This window comes from Hippocampus bargibanti, linkage group LG14, assembly GCF_051943395.1.
Source record: "Hippocampus bargibanti isolate YZ-2025 linkage group LG14, ASM5194339v1, whole genome shotgun sequence".
Taxonomy (NCBI): domain Eukaryota; kingdom Metazoa; phylum Chordata; class Actinopteri; order Syngnathiformes; family Syngnathidae; genus Hippocampus; species Hippocampus bargibanti.
Window position 1 is genome coordinate 5899298 of NC_142747.1, and position 7404 is coordinate 5906701.

Genomic DNA, 7404 nt, shown 5'->3' on the forward strand with positions numbered 1-7404 from the left:
TCAGCTGTCTTCTGGCACGAGGCGGGGGACACCCCGAATTGGTTGCCAGCCAATCACAGGGCACACAAAGACATACAACAGTCACTCTCACACTAGGACAATTTGGAGTAGTCAATCTGCCTGCCATGCATGTTTTTGGAGTGTGGGAGGAAACCGGAGGACCCGGAGAAAACCCACACGGGTCCGGGGAGAACATGCAAACTCCACACAGGGAGGCCGGACCGGGACGCGAACCGGCGACCTCTGCACTGTGAAGCCGGTGTGCTAACCACTTGACTACCGGGCCGCCCGTGGGGGAAGAAGCTGTTTAAATGTGTGGATATGGTATGTATGTATGCCTAGGGGATATGGAAAAGGTGGTGGGCATATATATCCGCGCCCTAGTTTGGATTATACAGTAAAGTCCTCGTTATATCGATGTATCGATAGTCCGCCGTCCTAACTGTCCGTTATCGATACTATTTTTATGCACGCAAACGGAGAAAAATTACATGCAAACAGGCAAACAGGGTCGGATATATCGATAGCAGCCTCCGAAGTTATATCGATATTTTTTCGGACTCCCTTGAATATCGATATAACGAGATATATATATATATATATATATATATATATATATATATATATATATATATATATACGACGCAAGGTGAAGCTTCCTTTGGCTGAATGTTATTTTTAGCACAATTGTTGAAAATCACTTTTGTGATGAATTAAAATTCTAGTTTTGTGATTTTCAACGTCCTATTTTTGATACGCAAAAAAACAAAGTGGTGCTCATTAAAGTACGATGAGCCTCAGCAAAACATTTTAGCATTGTTAGAGAGGTCAGTTAGACCTTTTAAACATGCGCCAATTAAACCCTCAATGTAAATATCATGTAAAATCCGGTCAACTTCACCTGCAAACGTTCCCAAACGGCTTGTGCCGATCTCTTGTTTGCCTAATGATTTTGAGTGCGGGCCAGTCCGGTCGCGTGTAGCTTTACCAGAATCCTTTTGAGTGATTTCACGTCTCCGGCAGGATTAACCTTTTGATAGGAAGATTATGCCACTTCGTCTCGACATTGCATCTGATCGTTTTCTTCTTTGTACAGTGCGGCATGCGTGGCTTCTTTAAGAGTTGTTGATGGGGAAAACATGCTCACATGTATGCCAAAGCCTTTCAGAAATTGGAAATATGCTCAAATACATTAATTACATATACTAACGTTAGGGTGAGGGCTATTCTATTCGCGATACAAACACATTTTAAACATCATTTCTATTTCCTTACGCATTGTTTTATTTTCTCAGATTTCCTGTCATGGTGACACATTCTGTCCGTCTTTACATTGTTTGACTTTCTCTGACTTCTGTTTTTCACTTGTACTTCCGGTCATGACATCACGTCCTCTGGGGGTCAGAATCTTTTTATTCTTACTTTTGATTCCTGCTTCATTAATAATGACCCTAACAGTTAGCATGATGAGAGGAGCTCCTGCCCGTCGACCCCAGGCGCAAAACCGACAAGGAAAAGCCAGATTATCTTTGATCTTTGATGCAAAATTGTAATTTTAAATTCTTTCAAAATATCATTTTGACGCTTCGAAATTCAGGCTGTTGCATTTTTGTCGTTCTGATTGGTTCCACCTCGATTTACAGAATATCCTCTTGCAAAGTTCCACAAAGGACTGGCACTGTTTTTCTCGCTTGGTGTTTCTGTCCGTTGTTTCAGCTAGGATCAATTTTTAGAGGTGAGAAGAAAAGTTTTTTGGCTCCCGCCGACGCAAAGTGAAGCTTCCTTTGGCTCGGCGTATACAACGTGTGCACGGCCGCGCACGAGCACACATATTGAGTCCATCAAACGTGGTTTACGTCACTGCTTTTATTTTGGTACGACGATACATGGCCAGAAGTATTGGGACAATACTTTTCCACCCCTTAGGCTCCACTGCACGCACAGTGACCGTCTCTGCCATTGCGTGACCCCATGCGGATGCCAGGAACCGCATCGGGGCCAGGCACGGCTCCTGAGGTGGACGCTCAGCGCGTGGCGTCAGTTTGGTCCAGCGCTGACGTTTTGGCTCAACCAAGTGTGTTGTATTGAGCCGCTGGAAGCCAATCCACATCACAGCTGGCTCTTTTTTTGCCCCTTCCCAAGAACAGCACAGAGGTTGTTCTTTTCTGGTGTTTGTTTTGAAGAAATTAAAACAGCGTCAAGGAACATGTTGAACTGTAGGGGCTTCTCTTCTTGTTGTGGAGTGTCGTTGACTTTTGAGCCACTGTGCTCAATCCCAAAGTCGCGTGGCGAATGTGCACTGACGTGATTAAACAGTCAGGCGCTTAACAAGTCAAACATGCGGGTGGGAAGCCAAGCCCTGCTTATTTGTATTTCGGCTTTTTCAATTTCGCAATGTTCTGGTTGGGAGGGATCAGTCAACCGTTTGCCGTATGGGCTACGTCTGCGCATAGCACCATCTGATGGCATCTTGTATCCAATGAACTATCAAACTGAGCCGAGGAGTTTCATTTCGATGAGTGTCGTTGCTTGCTATTATCCAATTTTCCTATCTGTGGTTTGCTCATTAAAAAATACTCATCTGCAATTAGTTAAATTCCAAGGGTTTGTTAGAGTGAGTTGAGGAGGTTCATTTTGACAATAGTCGTCCTGGTAGTGCTGCCTTGTGGCAAAGAAAAGCAATTACAGGGCAGTGCAATGATACAAATACAAAATGCAAATGTAGTGAATTTCAACCTAATTTCCCATGTAAGAAGGTGCCAAAATATGTTTTCTGGCTAATTTGCAGCCGAGCTACCCCAATGATGAATTTACGATAAAGTGGTACAGATGACGGATGGATAACTATGAAACTGAAGTCGTTTGTTCACGCATCCCGATTCCAAAGCTCATTTCGTTTCAGTCTGTGTTTGTTGTATTGTGTGCGCGTAAAAATGAATCAATGAGCAACGACGCAGAATTTCAGGGAGAAAACGAAACCAAACAAAACAATACAAAAGGCCTCCGTCGAAAGCGCTTGCGACTAATTTGTGCCTCGTCGCCTGGAGTCGGCCATGACGGCGCGCGAGTTCTGAGGCCCTCCGGCTCAGCTTTTCTCGTTGAGTCCATGTGAATAAAAACACTTGTTACAGACAACTGCCGCTAATGATTTTTTCTTCTCATTTTTTTCATTTTACTGACTCGTTGGATGAGGAGAAGCATGTTACTTACCTCAAGAGTGCCGATAGTATTCGTCCAACCGTTGACTGTCTTTTTGGACTTTGATTTCAAACTGTTTCCTGGCTTTCCGCGATTTTCTTGTTTCCAAAAAAATAAAATAAAAATAACAGGAGACCTAATCAATGTGTTTGCACGAGTTGAAAATGTGGAAATGATACTGCGAGGGACGTGTTAACACGTCCATCTGCTCGCGGGGTGATTGGAGGCTGCGTGAGGCGGCCAAGTGTTACGGTGCGATCAAGGTGATGGGATTATTTTCGTCGCCAACTACTACGTTTTACCGTTCCAGCATTCAATGCACCTGCTGAGCTTTTTTTAAATGGGACAATGAACGAAGACTTGTGCAGAGGAGATAAAATGACACACATTCTCAAGACAGATGCTAAAAAATAATAATAATAAAGACAGGGGGAGTAGAGGTTGGTCTTTTACCCAAAATCTGCATTAGCATGTTTGTCTACTCTTTAACTAACGAGTCACAAATCAACTTGAAATGATTACTAATTGTACTTTGAACACCCCTCTCAAATTCCCTCTCAAATTAATGTCAGTCTGTAAAATTAAAGGTCCATATCGATCCTTAATGGAGTGCACTTGTTTTGTACTTTCTTCACGCTCTGTTCACTTTTTTGGAAAACATATTGGTTAGCACTCAGACGCGCCAACGCAGCTGCGGTAACCAACAGGAAGTTCCTTTTGGTTAGTTCAAACTAAATTATTTGAATCTCAAGCCAAGTTGGAACACAGTTTTTTGTTTTTTTTTTTAATGCTTTAGGTAACATTATAAATATATCAGTTATAAATCTATCCAGGTTAGCTTGGCGTTATTTTACCTAATCTATCAATTTGTTACTAAATTAGCTTAGCCAATGCTCAGCTAACGTTTCATTGTTACTAGGTTTTCTTAGCTAATTCTAAGCTAACACCAAGCTAACCTAGCAACAATTAAAATATGCCATAGATCAGTGTCATTTAAGGCTATGTTAATAATTTAAAACGAGTCACCACAATTCCAACTTAAAATGCAGAGCGTGAGGTACCTAGGCCTTTGAATCTGACGTTTATTTGTAATTTTTTTTTATACAACTCAAGTTTCGGATCTCACGGCATTGTGTACCGACTGAAAAGCAAGGCGACCGTATGCAACCCTGCTTCCCTTTTTTAATATACTCGCCCAAAAGTCGCTGCATGCAAATATTTCCTTCGGCATGGGATTCAGCACAGAGTCGCCCCTTAAAATAGTCCAATAATCCCTTCTTGGAAGCGGCGCAGTCAGGAGATAGGATAGGCAGTCTCAAAGGATCAAGTCACTCTTTTGTCTGCCTTAATATAGTCAATTTTTACGTATTGGGAGCTTTTTTTCGGACGATTGTACACATGCGGCGTGGCTTTCAGAAGAAGGGATCAAGCCGCCGATTCAAATCTCGGAGAGGATGTCAAAATGGGTTTTCAAACCGGGAGTAGGATTTTGAGAGCTGGCATTCTGGGTTTCATTCCCCATAAATAATGCTGGAGGCCCACCGGTCTCATAAATATCTGCTGGTCAGTGACACCAATGCTACTGTATGTATTTGCGAAAGAGTCACTAAACCCTCTGGTTAACATGTATTCTCCAGCGTCCATTCCCGCATGCTAGTTCTCTGTCGAGCAATCAATAAAGCTCAACGTGTCTCTGCACCACATCAACTGTAACTTGGACAGCGCCGATGGCCCAACGGGGTATCGACCAATGATGAGAAATCAATGAAACGCTATTCGGGCAGCTTGCGGAGCAATCAAAGTAGCCGCTGTGGGTCCAGGCTGCGAGCTACAGCCCAGCGGCTTGACGTGAGGGTTCCTCTGACTCAGCCTAAGCAGTGAAACATTCATCTAAATCACACAAGCTTGCCCCCAAAGCAACCCCGCCCCTCCCAAAACCTGGCACGGCAACGTCGGAAGATTTGCAGTGTTTCTTTACTTTTATGCTTAATTGAAACGAAACAGATTTCTGCTCTTTGTATGTTCCACGATCAGCCGAGAGACATTGAAAGAAAAGCGCACAGTGATGACACGACGGGTGGGGGAAGGGGGGTGGTGGTGCCGGCCATCACATTTTATGAGTCCGCAGCTATTTTACATTTAAAGTGGAAAGTCGGCGACAGAATTGAGCAGGCGTAATTCCGCCTGTGCCCAACGTGTCCAAAAAATGATTATGTGACGTTTTTCATCGATGCGTGCGTCACCGCCGATCTAGTTGACACAACAAGCACATGTCACACTGGAAACCACATGAAGGATTTGAAACCCTAAGATCAGTTTTAAAACCGTTTTTGAAACCCTCATGTGAAACCAACCTATGATTTCAATTCCAAATTTGAAACAATAATGTAGTCCGAAACCCTAATTTGAAGCCGTACTTCTGTCCTGCGATGCTGGCTTTCAAACTGACATTGTAACATGGCTTGAAAACCTCAATCCCTCAATCCCTGACTTTGAAACTCAACCTGTGACTTGAACTTTGATTTGAAACTTGCCCTATTCTAAGTACCTGTACCGTGTATCAAGTCCAAAAATTGGCCACTCATGCAAAGTCATGTTACTGAAATCGCCCGCCTCTGGCATTTCATGGATGCATTCCTCTTGGTCTAAATATTTAGTTTAACAGATGCAAACGCGTCAAAAAACAAAACAAGGATTGCCGTGTGTAAACACGGCTTGGGTCGGTTGAGCGTGAGACGGCGCAGACGTCAAACAAACGCACCGGCTTCGGTTCGAAAACCTCCGACAAGGATGTGGAGGAAAGCCGCACATGTTTTCAAACTTGTTCAACATGGAGACGGTGTTAACATGCTTTGTTCGCGTACTGCCTCTGCCAGCGCCCCCTTCTCCCATCTCCCCCTTCAATCATCCTTTCTATCCAAACATCTCCACGGTTTGAAGTCGCCATGAACCTGCCGAGTAACTCCCCCCCCCCCAGCCACAGACACACCTCCCCCATTTCCCTTCCCCAAGCTTTAGGAGCCACGGGGCCCAAGGGAGGCTCGGGTTACAAGCGTCCAAGCCGTCCCACATTAGCGGAGCTCGGCAAAATAACAGCTCGCCATCTGGAAGCGATGCGGCAGCCGTCCTCGCCTTCAATCACGCTGACCTCAATTAAGTTTCATTTGTTGAGTAGTTTTATTCACTCCTCGGCGTGGCAGCGGGGTCTTTCTTCTTCCTTCTCATGTGGAAATTCTCCGAGATGGCCCTAGTTCTCAAACGGAGGTCCTCCGAATCCCATAACCTTGACTTGAGATTTCTGCAAAATAATTTGCCACCACTTGCATCCAAAAAGTGCAAACCTACATATGGGGAAGACAATAAAACAACCTAACCAATGCTAGCCCCCAGCCCCCACCTTGCCATTAGTCCAACTTATTAGGGTCTTTCGCTGGAGAGCACCTTGAGTGCTCCAGCACAAAGCCGGCCTTTGTGCCCGAGAGAGCCTACTTGGTATGCCGGGGGTTAAGAGTGGATGTTTTTTGGTGATGCTTTCCTCTCGGGGACTCAGAACGCGGAGGGGAGTTATTGGTGGTGGTGGGTGTTTTTTATGGACGCCGTCTTTCTTGACCCCACTTAAACGGGAGACAATGAGTGCACTTGAGCAGAGTCCTCGCCTGCCTCCGATCTTTACGATGGCTGGCTTTTCTTCGTTTTAGAAAGAAAGAGGTGGAGGGTGAGGGGTACTCACATGAGCTCATCGGTGGGCTTATTTGAGGGCACAACAGATGATTTTAATAAGCAAATCGCACGATGAATGTGACAGAACTGGAGAGAAGTGGATTTTACGTAAACGTTGTCGCTGTAGTTCACGAAAACAATGTTGCTTTTTTGAAAGCGGTCATTTGTGTTGCACATTAGTTCTTTTCTTTTTGAGGAATCACAATAACCAGATAGTTTTTTTTTTTGCAAGTCCAAGCGTTTGTAAGCTCCATATCATGAGTAGTTTGCTTTGGTGCTTTGCTTTTCAAAAAACGGCTACATCAATTGTTCGTCTTCGGTTTCTGGAACTGCAGCATCAATAAGTTGTCTTCAGTTCCCAGAAGTTCAGCATCAAAAGGTTTTATAGGAGAAGTCCAACATCGATTGATGTTATTTACTTTTTTTGTCTTTTATCACCATGCTCGTCCAGTGCTTGTCACCCCCCCCCCCCCTTCAAATAGCAGC

General features: G+C 44.3%; 1 protein-coding gene across 10 annotated transcripts in view; it reads left to right on the plus strand.

Moving 5' to 3' along the window:
• Window positions 1-7404, plus strand: part of tenm4 (teneurin transmembrane protein 4) — a 180504-nt gene that overhangs the window by 9880 nt on the left and 163220 nt on the right. The window lies entirely within an intron of this gene.